The 14,735-nt window shown below is 39.5% G+C and overlaps 1 non-coding gene across 1 annotated transcript; it reads left to right on the forward strand.

Moving 5' to 3' along the window:
• Positions 1–6,759: 6,759 nt before the first annotated feature.
• LOC120084278 (small nucleolar RNA R71) lies at positions 6,760–6,862 on the forward strand. The gene has a single exon (XR_005483643.1). It is a non-coding gene; the product is annotated as a small nucleolar RNA R71 (small nucleolar RNA).
• The last annotated feature ends 7,873 nt before the right edge of the window (positions 6,863–14,735 follow it).

The following is a 14,735-nucleotide window of genomic DNA, read 5'->3' on the forward strand; positions in this document are numbered from 1 at the left end:
CATCTTTGATCCATTCCTTGATGTCTGCCACTTACTTCCAGGTTTGGCCACTGTCTTTAATGCATCTTCCAATTGACCAGGCGTCGGTTGCTCTAAGATGTAGTTTTCTTCTGCGTCAGGATTACTATTCAAGTTGAACACTTCATTTATCTTGTCTGCTGAGAAGCGCACTAACACTTCTTCCACGAAGGTTGTGTTCTTTTCCATGTCGAATTCGCTGTTGTAGAACACGCGGACAAGGTTGGGCTAGATGCGATCGTGCCCAACACAAAATTGATTCCACCCTAATGCATTGATGGTTTCCGTGATATAGACTGGAAATGGGTGGCGTTCAGGGAAGAAGCCTTTCTTTACTAATATTTACTAAACTGACGCTTCCTTCCCATGGTTCTCTTAGGTAACGCATTCGTTACCTCTCGTTTCTCTGCCGCGTGTTCTCTTGCCTATTTAGCCAACTCTCTTAACTCATTCTCCAACTCCTTTTGGAGATTGGTTTTCCTTCGCCCTTGTCTCGCGGGCGCATAATCTTCCAATTCATTTTCCAACGCGTTGCATCCTCAGGTCCGGGTGCAACTTCTTCTTCTTCTTCTTCTTCATCTTCCTCCAGTATCAACCTTCTCTTCCTTGATACTCTCTTTGATTTTATAGGCCTTTCATCCGCGTCAGATGGGCGTGGCTGCGACACGTCGGGGCCAACTCTCCTTTCTCTCCTTTCTTCTTCTCTTCTTTCATTTTCTTCCCTTTCTTCATTTTCCATCTCTTCTTCTAGCATCGCTATATATCCTTCTGTTTGATCCAACTCGAGTAATGCATTTGGTGGATCTGAACGCATCACTTGAGTTGTTTCTTACTCTTGGTTGAGCGATGCTAGAATAACTCCAAATACTTCCTCTTCATCACCTCTTGCTAACTCTGCCAAGTCTTCAAGGTTATGCTCTCACGCAGGACTTTCAGAGGCTGGGATAGGTGGAGTGAATGACGGGGTGCCCACAGGTGTGTGAGGCGTCCCCGGAGAGGATATTAGGATAGGTGAAGGTGATGGCTGGTTAGACGTGTCTGAATCAATAGGGTAAAATATGGCTAAGGGTTTAATGGATAGAGGGTGAGGTGGACGCACCGCTGGAGATGGTGCGGTATGGGCATAGGTAGGAAGGGTTTCATGCGTTGCACCCACCAAGGTTATGTTCGGGATAAATGGTGGTGGGGCAGGCTTGGTATAAGGTTTGGACACGGCCATAAATGACGGACACATCCTGGTCTTGGCTGGTGTCTTTACCCTTAGTTTAGAAGTAGACTTGGGTTTTTGTGGGGTTTTAGCCCTAGGCCGAGAAGTTTTGGTCAGAGGGTTTATAAGTTTCTTGGAGCTCTTGGACAAAGCTTTCATGGAGGTGGAAGGAGGTGTAGGGGCGACCAGACGCTGAGTAGAGGTAGCGCTGCCATAAGAGGCTTTCGATTGGGTAAGGACGGAGGTTGATTTCCTAGGGCTAAGTGGTGGTGAACTTGAAAATGAAGAGGAAGAGAAGGAACTTATCGGCAAATCCTTGCCTAGGCTGTAGCTTTGGTTCTGAGAATCTGAGTCGGACGACATTGTTCACCGGAGATGCTGAGTGAGAGAGAAAAAATAGAGGTTTGGTGGATCTAAGGTTCTAGGATTTCTGAAGAAATGGAGGTTTGTAGTCGCGGTGAAGGAGAAGAAGAAACGGTTTGGTTCAAATGAGGTTTTTGTAGGGGGAGAGGATGATCGTGGCTGACGTCAGGCGGCGCCAGACGTTTGCAATTAATGCAAATTAAAAGGGTCGCCTCGTTTAGCCAAAACACTCGAGTGTTTTGTGTTTTCGACACGCGTCCTTTCAACTGCCCCATGCGTTGGACTTGTGTCTAACGCGTCCAATGTTTCAGTTTTAATTATACACAACTTTTCTAAAAGAAAAACAATCAAATTTCCAAATTTTGTAAAGGCAAAACAATCAACTTAAAACCTTCAAATAACTAAACTAACAAATTCAAACATAATTTAAAATACAGAATGCAAAAGAATAAGGTTGAGAGAGGCGTCCCTGGAAGATGTGGCGTTACAATCGCAGAGATGCCTCGACGCGAGCTTCAACTTGTCTCGCGTAGTGCAAGAGATGAATTTTGGCGTTCCACTTCGTCTTCAAAGTACGGTTTAATCCTTTGATCGTTTACCTTGAACACATCAGTGCCATCTTCTCGTATTAATTCCACAGTACCGTAGGGAAAGATCGTTTTAATTATGAAGGGCCCAGACCATCTAGATTTCAATTTTCTTGGAAACAGATGCAAGCGTGAGTTGAACAATAAAACTTTCTGACCAACAATAAGTACCTTTTTGTTGATGCATTGGTCGTGCCAATGCTTTTTCTTTTCCTTATAGATCTTGTTGTTTTCATATGCATTCATTCGCCATTCTTCGAGCTCGTTGAGCTGAAGCTTGCGTTGAACGCCTGCTGCATCCAGATTCATATCCAACTTCTTTACTGGCCAAAATGCCTTATGCTCTAACTCTACAGGAAGATGACATGCTTTACCAAATAAGTGAGTAAGAAGGCATACCTATAGGCATTTTGTATTCAGTCCTGTAGGCCTAGAGTGCTTCATCCAGCCTCTGCGCCCAATCTTTCCGCATTGTGCTAACGACTTTTTCCAGAATTGATTTGATTTCTCGATTTGAAATTTCTGTCTAACCATTTCTCTGAGGGTGGTAGGCGGTAGCAATCCTGTGCCTGACATTATATTTTGCAAGTAATTTTGAAACGATGCGATTGATAAAATGCATACCTTCGTCGCTTATCAGGGCTCTCGGCATTCCATAGCATGTGAAAATATTCCTGATAAGAAATTTAGATACAGTAGACGCGTCATTTCTGGCACAGGCTACTACCTCTACCCACTTAGATACATAGTCTATAGCCAACAGGATATATTGCTGACCACAAGACAGAGGGAACGGGCCCATAAAATCTATGCCCTAGACATCAAACAACTCCACTTCAAGAATATTATTCAAGGGCATTGTGTTCCTTGAAGAAATATTCCCTGTGCGTTGGCAGGGGTCACAATTTTGAACAAACTCTCGTGCGTCCTTAAAAAGGGTGGGCCAAAAGTAACAGCATTGAAGGACTTTCGCCGTGGTCCTTTGCCCACCAAAATTCCCACCATAAGGAGAATTATGACACTCGGCCAGGATGCATTGTGTCTCCTCCCCTGAGACGCATCGATGCAATATAGAGTCTGGGCCTTGTTTGTATAGAAACGGTTCGTCCCAGAAATAAAACTTACTGTCATGGACTAGCCGTTTCTTCTGCTGGGAATTGAAGTTTTCAGAGAACTGCTTGGTGGTCAAGTAATTAACTATATCAACATACCAAGGTTCCCTGCCTTCAATTCTAAATAGACTCTCATCAGGGAATGCGTCCTTGATGTCGTTTTCCTAGACTTGCATTTCTTGATTTTCAAGCCTAGACAGATGGTCAGCCACCTAATTTTCTGTTACCTTTCTGTCTTGGATGTCAATGTCAAATTCCTGTAGTAGTAGAACCCATCTTATCAGTTTCAGCTTTGTATCCTTCTTGCTCATCAGAAAGTTGATGGCTGAGTGGTCGGTGTATATGGTGGCTGATGCACCAACTAAGTAAGAACGAAATTTTTCAATACTGAATACTACAGCCAACATCTCTTTCTTAGTAGTTGTATAGTGTTTCTGAGAGTTGTTTAATGTTTTGGATGCATAGAAGATGGGATGTATCAAGTTTCCCTTTTTCTACCCTAACATAGTTCCCACTGTGACATTACTCGCGTCACACATTAGAATGAAATGCTGCGTCTAGTCCGGGGCTGTTGTCAATGCATACTTCAAGGTTTCGAACGCGTCAGTGTAGTCTTCATTAAAAACATAGGGCCGGTTCGCCTCCAATAATGCGCTTAGAGGTCGCATAATCTGAGAAAAGCTTCTGATGAACCGTTTATAGAAGCCGGCATGTCCTAGAAAACTTCTTAGCGTTTTGACATTCGCTGGTGGTGGAAGTTTTGCTATTACATCAATCTTGGCCCCATCCACTTCCAAGCTAGCCTTGGATACTTTATGCCCCAAAACAATTCCTTCTATCACCATGAAGTGACATTTTTCCTAATTCAGTACTAAGTTTGTTTCCTCGCACCGAGCGAGGACGGCTTCTAAGTTATCCAGGCATGACTGGAATGAGTCTTCAAAGACTGAAAAGTCATCCATGAAGACTTCCACGGTCCTCTCCAATAAGTCAGAGAAAATGACCATCATACAGCGTTGAAATGTCCCTGGTGCATTGCATAGCCCAAAGGGCATACGTCTAAATGCAAAAGTGCCAAAGCGACAAGTGAACGTGGTCTTCTCTTGATCTTCCGGATCTATTAAAATCTGGTTGTAACCAGAATAACCATCGAGAAAATAATAGAATTCTTTACCTGCAAGTCTATCAAGCATCTGATCGATGAAAGGAAGAGGAAAGTGGTCCTTTTTAGTTGCTGCGTGGAGTTTCCAATAATCCATACAAATTTGCCAGCCTGTGACAATTCTTGAAGGAATGAGTTCATTGTTACTGTTTACTATCACGGTCATTCCTCCTTTCTTGGGAATGCATTGAATTAGACTAACCCAACTGCTGTCAGATATCAGATAAATAACTCCCACGTCCAGCCATTTCCAAATCTTCTTTTTGACCACTTCTTTCATAATGGGGTTAAGCCTTCTTTGAAGCTCGATTGACCCCGTCTTCCCTTCCTCCAGCCTAATTTTGTGCATAAAATAGGATGGAATTATTCCACGAATATCTGCAAGTGTCCACCCTATTGCGCGTTTATGTTTCTTCAACATATGCAAGAGTGAATCTTCATTAGGCTTTGTGAGATTAGCGGAAATGAAAACAGGTAATGTATTATTAGTTCCAAGAAAAGTGTATTTCAAATGTCCAGTAACTATTTTAATTTGAGTTCAGGTGGTTGTTCGAGTGAAGGACGCATTGGTTTTGTCTGCCGCTCACTCAGACTTGGCGGCTCAGATTCCTTCAGGGTTCCCTCCAACGCGAGAACTTCACACACTAGAGTCTCTTCTTCAGTCAATTCAATATTGTTTAGCTGAAAATCATCACTGTCTAGGAATTTTAATGCGTTGAGCACATTAAATTTCACCTCTTCATTATCCACGCGTATGGTTAGTTCACCTTTATGCACGTCAATCAGAACTTTTCCAGTAGCCAAAAAAGGGCATCCAAGGATGATTGGAACCTCCCTATCTGCTTCATAATCCAGAATAATGAAGTCTGCTGGGAATATCAGATTGTCAACCTTCACCAAAACATCTTCATTCCTCCCTTCCGGGTATTTAATTGTCCTGTCAGCGAGTTGAAGGATGACAGAAGTAGGTTGTGCCTCGCCAATCCTCAATTTCTTAAAAACTGAAAGGGGCATGAGATTGATTCTCGCTCCTAGATCGCACAACGCATGACCCAAATCTAATCCTCCAATTGAACAAGGAACTGTGAAGCTCCCTGAGTCCTTCTACTTCTGTGGTAGCTTGTTGCTTACTAACGCGTTTCATTCCTGCGTTAGTTCTATTACTTCTTTCTCATTGACTTTTCTCTTTTTCGTCAAAATATCCTTAAAAAACTTCACGTATGTTGGCATCTACTCCAAAGCTTCTATGAGTGGCATGTTGATGTGCAGCTACTTTAGGAGCTCGAGAAAGCGCTTGAACTGATGTTCATCATTCTTCTTCATCAGACACCTGGGGAATGATGCGTTCAGAGGCACCTCCTGCTTTGCCACGATAGACGTGCTGGTTTCCGAATGGCTTGTATTTTCTGGCATTCTCTCTTCCTGATCCGTTGAACATGTAATGCGTTCTTTCGAAGGACTATTGTTTCTTCGATTCATCTTTCTTTCTGCAAGGGCTCTTCCACTCCGCAATGTCACTGTATGACATTGCTCTTTCCCGTTATTATTCCCAAGTGTCTCTATACTGCTAGGTAGAACGCCTGGCTGCCTGCTTTTCAACTCGCTTGCAATCTGCCCCACCTGGATTTTCAGGTTTCTAATTGATGACGCCTGGCTCTTCGGCATTGTGTCGTTTTGGGCTATGTATTCCTTCAATAAGTTCTCCAGCAGAGTTCCAGAACTCGATACATGGCCACCTCTATTGACGGGCTGTTGATGTGTTTGTTGATACATTTGTTGAAAGACAGGTGGCGGTCCATTCCTTTGCTGATGGCTCGCGCCTGGGTGGTGCTCTTGCTGATTTCCTCTTGTCTAAGAAAAATTTTGATCGTTTCTCCATCCAGGGTTATAAGTATTAGAAAATGAGTTATTCTTGATGAAACATACTGACTGAAGGTTAAATCTCCGTATCCTACACAGGTTACTATGGGTTGCCCAAACGCCTCCACTTGATTCACCTTCTGTTGGTTTGGTGCGTTACCTAGCGTTATGTTCTGTAGAAGGCTAGTCATGGTAGCCACTTGAGCAGAGAACGTGGCTATCGCGTTGGCATCAACCGAGTTAATGTTCTAAGATCTTCTTCTCCTGTCATTTCTTCCATCGTATGTGTCATCTACCCACTCCATGTTATGCTTGGCAATGCGGCTTAATATTTCTTTAGCTTCAGTATAGGATTTGTCCATCATTCCTCTGGCTGCTGCTGTGTCTGCTGCCATCTGTGACACCCTGTTTAGTCCACCATAAAACGTCTCCATCTGAATAGTCAAAGGTAGTCCGTGGTTCGGGCAGTTCTTGACCAAGCCCTTGAAATGCTCCCATGCAGCGCTTAAGGTCTCAATGTCTTCTTGTTCAAAGTTCATGATTTCCCGACGCCTCCTCGCGTTGGTGGTAGGTGGGAAGTATTTTTGCATAAACTTTTTCACCAACTTTTCCCATGTGGTGATTTCCCTAGACTCTAATGAACTCACCCATTGCTTTGCGTCGTCTCACAAAGAATAGGGAAACAAGGAGAGCCTGATTGCCTCTAGTGTGATTCCAGGAATCATAAAGGAATTGCACGTTTTCAGGAAACGCTTCATATGGGCATGAGGATCTTCGCCACGGCTACCCCCAAATTGCCCAGCAATCTGAAGCATTTGGAGCATAACAGATTTCATTTCAAACCTAGTTCCATCAGACGTCGGATATATGATTCCTAGAGAGAAATAATATAGCACAGAAGACGCGTATTCTCTCATAGGATGCGTGTTGTTGTTTGCCATCAGGATTGGGTTTTGTGCAGCGTGAGCCAGTTGCTGAGCTAGTTGTTGATTTTGTTGTTCTTTTGCCATTGCTCTTTCCCTTTCATGTTGTCTGAGTAACTGTTGCCTCAACCTTCGACGAAGGTTGGATCGATTCCTGCGCAGGAAGGTCCGTTCAATCTTGGGGTCGTATCTGAACTCAGGAGTGTTCTCCCTGTTCATACACGTTCACAAGCCTAGGCGTAGCTTGTAATACTTCCCTTAATTGAAGTGTCCCTACAACAAATACAAATGGAATTTCTGGTTAGTTCTTGTTGCTCAATCCCCGGCAACGGCGCTAAAAACTTGTTCGCTTGCTATCATGAGATGCTTTAGGAGTATATAAAGTGAAACCAATTGGAAGAATAAAGTCTAAGTGTTGTGTTCTGCCTTGATGCATTTAAATGAATGCAACGCGTTGGGGCGTTAGTATTATGCACAGAAGGCACACAACCCCTTATAATAACGTTCAATTTTCCTAGATTAAACCCAAGAATAAATCTAATCTAAGTTCCTAGCAAGTCCAGGGTCAATCACAGGGATTCAGTTTCACTAACACAGATCATGCGTTGTACTTGCAGTAGGAGGTTTTTCCTAAATGAATGTGAAAGATGTATTATTTACACTAACATGCTATGCCTGTGCAAGATAATACAAAAGAGTTGAGTGGAAAATGAAGGATCATGTGAAAATGAAATTTAAGTAGGTGGACGCACCGGTTAAAGATAATTGCACACAACTGATGTAATGTGAATGAAATGGGATGGGTTGCTTATCTTTCTGTTCATGCGTTAGACATCATTAAACACTTTTCAATGCGAATAACATACAAGCCTATCTCTAGGGTGCATGCGTCTAACTTAGAATGCAAGAAACACCAATAAGTCTATCTCTAGTTGTATTAGGCGTCCTACTTAATGCGGCTTAGCTATTCTTTCGAACAACTAAGTAAAGAAGCTTTCACCAAGTTGTCAAGTTGGTTTAGGCATTGGAACAGAATTATGCATAAAGTACTAATGCTTTCAACATAAACAGAAGATAAACAATAGCAAAAGTGATGATCAAATATATGAATTTTATAAAGGATCAATGAGTCTTTACAAAGAACTATATTCAATCAAAATGAAATGGAAATGATATTAAGAAAGAAACTGAGTCAAGCCAAAGAATACAATCTCTTATAGTTCTTTGGCTCAATCTTGTTGTGTACAATCACTTTAAAGAGTCGAGGACAGAGTATCTTTCTCAAGAATAACTTTCTCCACTCCCTGGCCCATGGTGGTGGTGGTTCTCAGCTCCTTCAATCGTCTTACACCTCGGCACGACTTGTACAAACTAAAACTAAGTCTACAAATTTACAGAGAGTATGGAGTTTCTCACTCTCCGAACTCCTAATTCTTGAGGGTCTTTAAGTATTTATAGGCGTTAGTCTCGTCCACTTGGAGGATGGGCTGCATTTAAGTCCATGCCCTAGTCAGCCTTAAACTCCACGTCCTAGTTAGACACCTGACCTCTTGAAGCTTTTCAGACACCGCCTATTGCAGGTGCCCATGCTTGCAAGTGGTGATGTGACACAATAGCCTGGAGCAATGAATCTTCTATGCGTTGAATTTCCTCTGACGCATGGCTTTAGCACGTTTCCTGCGGCACTTGTCTAATGCGTTATTGTCAGTTCTTGCGTTGAAATCCTGCAAAGTAGTGCGTTAGCACCGCAAGTTTTAGTGATAAACTTCTTTTACATGAAATTGTTATGGTTTAAGTAAATCCATGCGTTTCTATTAAAAATGAGGAGAGTTTATCATTAAAAACCCTAATTGTTCTAACTTAAGAGCAAAGATAACTTGTATTTTTACAAGTTATCAAGTCACCTAGGTCATCTAGGTGAAATAATTAGCCTTAAACAGTAAATGGCGTTATAAAGTAAGATTGACTTATTTCTTGGTCCTGATCTTATGCAAACTCATTGCATAGGAGACCCCGACTCCTCATATCATAACATGTACGAATTAGGATCATATCGTATGTAGCACTTTATAACTCTTTGTAATAACTACAGAGTATCCCGCATCCAATGGTGTTACCAGAATAAGGTACCCAACCTCATTCACGTACCATAGATCATTTTAACTATTTATTCGAACCTAATTCACTCTTATGTCTCCACATAAAGTTCAAGTACTCATACAATATTCATGGGTCTTAGTTTATTGAATTTAGACTTTCATACAATTTATAAGATCAATAACAAGTATATTGATAATAGAAAATGTTTATCATTTTACAAACTGCGAGTTTTTAGGACATAAAACTCAACATGTTAATCGGCCAAACGGTATAGAATATGATAGGCAGCCATCTCTTCGTATAAACATGCATCGTCAAGTTGACTTCAACACATTAATCAATGGATTATGTGATGCAATATCCATAGATAGAGATGATGGAGTAGGGGTAATATTTAGATATGGTAGTTATGTAGCGAGATTTACTTTATACATTCCTATCTCATTACGAAGTGAAGTTGATGTACGACTCATGATGTGCAACACTTCATACCCCCCAAATACAATTGAACTGTATATATCCACCCCAATGTCCCAAGTCCAACCTCAATGAGAGAAATTGAAACTACTATTGAGTTGGAAACTCATAATTTCGAAAATGAGCCTTGTGATCCAACTATTGCTACAAACGACGAAGAAGTTGAAATAAACGATGATGTTATCGATCTAGATCAACTACCTGATGAATTTTATGGTGTTCATGAAGTCCCTAAAACTTTTGTTGAGATAGACCTAGACGACATGAACATTGTACCCGATTCGACAACGGAGGGAGACAATAATATGAGGTCTGATTCCTTGCTTAAGGAGATGATATTCAATTCGAAATTGGGTTTAAAAAATGCAGTGAATAGCTATTCATCATTCGACATCAAAATTTTGAAGTCATTGAGTCGAAGAAAACAGTATGGGATGTTAGGTGTAAAAGATATACAAAGGATTGACATGGAGACTTCGTATTTCTTGTCGTAAAAGACACGACAAGTTTGAAATGATCCAGTATAATGGCTCTTATTCCTGTGTGTATGCAAGACTGGGTCAAAATCATAATCGATTGGACTCAAATCTAATTGTGTTTTAGGTAAGTAGAGTAGTTAAAAAAGCTTTTTGTTGATGTTAAAACCTTACAAGATATTATCTTGAAAAAATATGGCTATTTCGTTGGTTATTGGAAAGTATGGGATGGAAGAAGGAAAGAAATTGCTCAGATATTCGGAGAGTAGATCGAATCATATAGTTTGCTGCCTAGATGGATGAATATCTTACAAATCACAAATCTTGGTACAGTTATCAATTGGAGGCTAAATGAGGTGGATTATGATGATAGGATTGTCATGCTCAATAGCATATTTTGGTCATTTGGACCTGTTATTGAGGATTTCAAGTACTGCAGAGCGCTACTTTAAATTGATGGAATCCATCTATACGAAAAGTATGAAAGAACATTATTGATTCCTATCTCAGTCGATGCAGATGGTCACGTCTATTCAATTGCATACGCTATTTTACGAGAGGAAAGTGTTGATTCATGGGGCTAGTTTTTTTAAAATTTATGAAATGATGTGGTGCATGGAAGGAAGAGGATGTGTCTAATTTCAGATAGACACAAAGACATTATATCTGCCGTGAGAAACCCTTACAACGGCTGGATAGGAGTACACCACAGATTCTTATTGCGACACGTGGCGAGTAATTTTAACAAGTATAAAAATAGTATATTGAAGAGCTTAGTGTATAGTGTAGGATCAAAATTTCAAGTTTAAAAGTTTAATGACTGTATGACCGAACTTCAAACAGAAAACCCTAATTTCTTACATAAATCCTAAGCAATGGACACAGTCACATGATGGTAGTCATCGTTATGGATGGCTAACCACGAATGTGGCCGAAAGTACGAATGTTGTTTTGAAAGAAGCCGGAAAGCTACCTATTACTACACTAGTCCAAGCAACATTCTACCGAACTATCGCTTAATTCGCTGCTCGTCGTGTAAAAATAGAGACAACTCTTGAATCTAGAGAGTCTTTCACAAGGTAAATTATTCACTTCTTAGTTATCCCACGTGTTCATACTAACTATGAAAGTATTCTAAGTAATTATCGTATATGCCATAAGTATGCAGTTTTTGAAATTAACTTGTTGGGAACAACGTGCAATTAAACATATTGTTAGCATATTTGACCATCGGATAGGGTTATGTGACGTCACCACATCAATCTACCCAATAACGCTGAATAGTGAAACCACACACCGAATAAAGTTAAGCGAAAGAACATGTCCATGCAATAAGTGACAGAGTTATGGAATCCTATGTTCTCACGCTATGGCTGTGTGTAAAACTATTAGGTTAGACTTCTTGTACTATATTGAAGATTATTACAAAATTCTCACTTATCTGACTTGTTATTCACCTCAATTCGAGCCCATCCCTGATAAAAAATGTTGACTTGATCCTAACTTCCCCACTATTTATCCAGCCGAATCACGAGTTAGAAAAGTTGGCAAATCGTGTACTTCTCGCATGTAAAACGAGATGGATTAAAGGGAACGTTACAAGACACGTTGCACAATTTGCAGACAAGAACGACACAATAGACAAATTTGTCTCAATGGAGCTCACAATGCGACTCAGTCATTGGATTTCGTTTGTTATTTCTTCATTCGTTCTTGCAACTTTTTTTTTTGTAACTGTAAACAACGAAGGGTGTATTTCTTATTGATTGTAATTGTTTTTATTGATTGTAGTCTCATCGATTTGTAGTAAATATTTAAGTTAAATTTAATCTTGTTTTTATGGGATCAGATGGAAGATGATGTTAGCATAGGGACATACAACAACTCAATTTTGTACATACAACAACTCAGTTTTGTACTTACAGCACAACCATAGATCCAAAGTTATTTAGGAAAACAAGCATATTAGTGCTATGTATTGTCAGCGACGGGAGACTATTATTCAAAGGTAGAAAGACCCAGACCCTCATATATTGAATTATCTATGAGCTGTAGGATTCTATGGAGTTTTTGTATTAGATTTATATAACTAGACTGCATTTGATAACAACATTAGTGGAACTATGGCGACAGAAGACACACATTTTCCACATGTTGCACGGAGAGTGTACGATTACACTACAGATGTAGCTATCCAATTTGGTCTCCCGATTAATGGAAGACCATTGATCGAGTCACTAAATTATGACTGGGAACAACTTTGTGTCATCCTTTTAGGCGTAGGAAGGTCGTCTTAGCCTACCATGGTTAGCTGATCAATTCAACAACTTTGCCAATCTACCAGATAATGCAGATGAAAGATAACTCCAACGATATGCTCAAGCATATATTCTCATATTGATTGGAGGATTGGTATTTCCCAATAAATCCAACAGTAGAGTGCACCTAATGTATCTTCTTCTCTTAGTACATTTTGATGTTACTGGGACATACAGTTGAGGGGCTGGATGTTTTGCATGGTTGTTATATAGGCAACTATGCAAGGGTGCAATTATAGATGACAAAGACATTGCAGGCTCACTTCTATTGCTGCAGATTTGGGTGTGGGATCGATTTCCTCTTTTAGCGCCTCGACGGCTCCACCAATATGAGAACAACTTGGGGGAAAGAGCACTTGCAGTACGGTAAGCATTTCTACCTCATTATTGTTGTCTTCATTATGAAATACTAATAGCTAATATTCAACTTATGATTATTGTAGATGGAATGACGACTTTTCTGTAATCAGAACAGCGACACATGTTTTATTGTAGTATAGATACATATTGGATATGCATATGCCTAGCCAAGTGATATTATATTCATTTATATATTATATATTAATAACGTTTCAATCTTTTGGTTCATTCATATTTTGACACATATATATGCAGATTATTTGGGAGCCATACAATCATCTCATCCAACTATTGTCGCCATATTGTCTCGATGGTAATGAGATATGGACATCCAGATGTCCAATCATATACTTTTATGTTGTGGAGTGATATCACCCAGATCATGTGATGCGTCAATTTGGGATGTTGCAACAAATTTCTCAACTTTGCAATACAGATGCTCAACTCCATTCACACAATCTAAGAGGCAGGCATGGAGACTAGATTGCATATTTGACTCATCAAATTTCAATTTGGAAAATCAAAATTTGGTTGTTAGCGGACCTCCTATTAACAACGATGTAGATACTAGGCCCGTATATATTGAATGGTATTCCACCATGAGTAGGCGATATATAACGAAAGCAGAAGTATCCTATCACTTGTTCGTATGAGTTTATTATTTACCAGGATTATTTAATTTTATTGCTTTATTGCATACCAAAATAATTTTCAAAATCATTAACTTGTTATTAAATTCTTTTTCAGGCCAGTTTACCAAATATGACATTATATACTATAAGGACCTTGCATAGACTCACCTCTATATATCGAGTGTGATATTTCAATGGTGATGTTCCAATGGAAGAACTAGGTGATCCAGCAAGACACCAGGATGTTTCTATTCGACCTAATGTTCAAAATGAATATCTAGCAACCCCAGTCAATCATTTTACACGTAGTTCCATGATGCCATCTCCCTCAACATTTGAATTTTTGTCAACAACCCTTAGTATGCTAAGTATGGAAGAAAGGCAAACTTCACATGTCTGTCTAGATGTCCATGATCAATATGTGACATACGGACATCGTGGTAAAGGTATATACTTTACAGAGGAGTACCCACTATCAAGTATAGAGGCCATGGCGATCGTGGGTGACTCAACATGATCGATCTAGGCGTAATAGAGGATCTTATTCTGGTCATGAATAAAGAAAATTGTATCTATAATCAAATTTATTATTCAAATAAGAAAATTCACTTTGACCGAATGTTATTAAATGCGTCTAGTCAATAGACGCATTCTATGCATTCACCTTTTCTTTTCTTTTCTTTTTATTTAATTAAATGTGTTTGTTTAGGAGGCGCATTCACTTTTTTTTAAAATTTAATTATTTGAATGCGTCTCTTCAAGAGACACATTCAAGGCGAAAGAATAAAATAATATTAAATGTGTTTCTTAAAGAGACGTATTCAAATAAAGACAAAAACAATACCTATTTTCCTAAATAGTTTGAAAACAATCCCTTTTATCCAATTAGGTTCTAAAACATCCTTATTTCTCCAATTAACCCTGTCCATTTCTATCTTTAAAAAACCGTACATGTACTCAAATTATTTTCACTAAAAGAATTTGATAATTTGCTTTATAGTGTTTGATAATGATTTTACCCTTTTTAATAATTAAAAATTGAGAAAAATTATTTTTTATTTTTAAAATTGAACTAAAATTTAGGCATTTCACTTGATAAAGAAAAAGTAAACAATATTGGTTTAAAAAAGAGAAAGTTCA

The sequence above is a fragment of the Benincasa hispida genome, chromosome 8 (genome assembly GCF_027475165.1).
Source record: "Benincasa hispida cultivar pf3 chromosome 8, pf3_genome.v1.1, whole genome shotgun sequence".
Classification (NCBI taxonomy): Eukaryota; Viridiplantae; Streptophyta; class Magnoliopsida; order Cucurbitales; family Cucurbitaceae; genus Benincasa; species Benincasa hispida.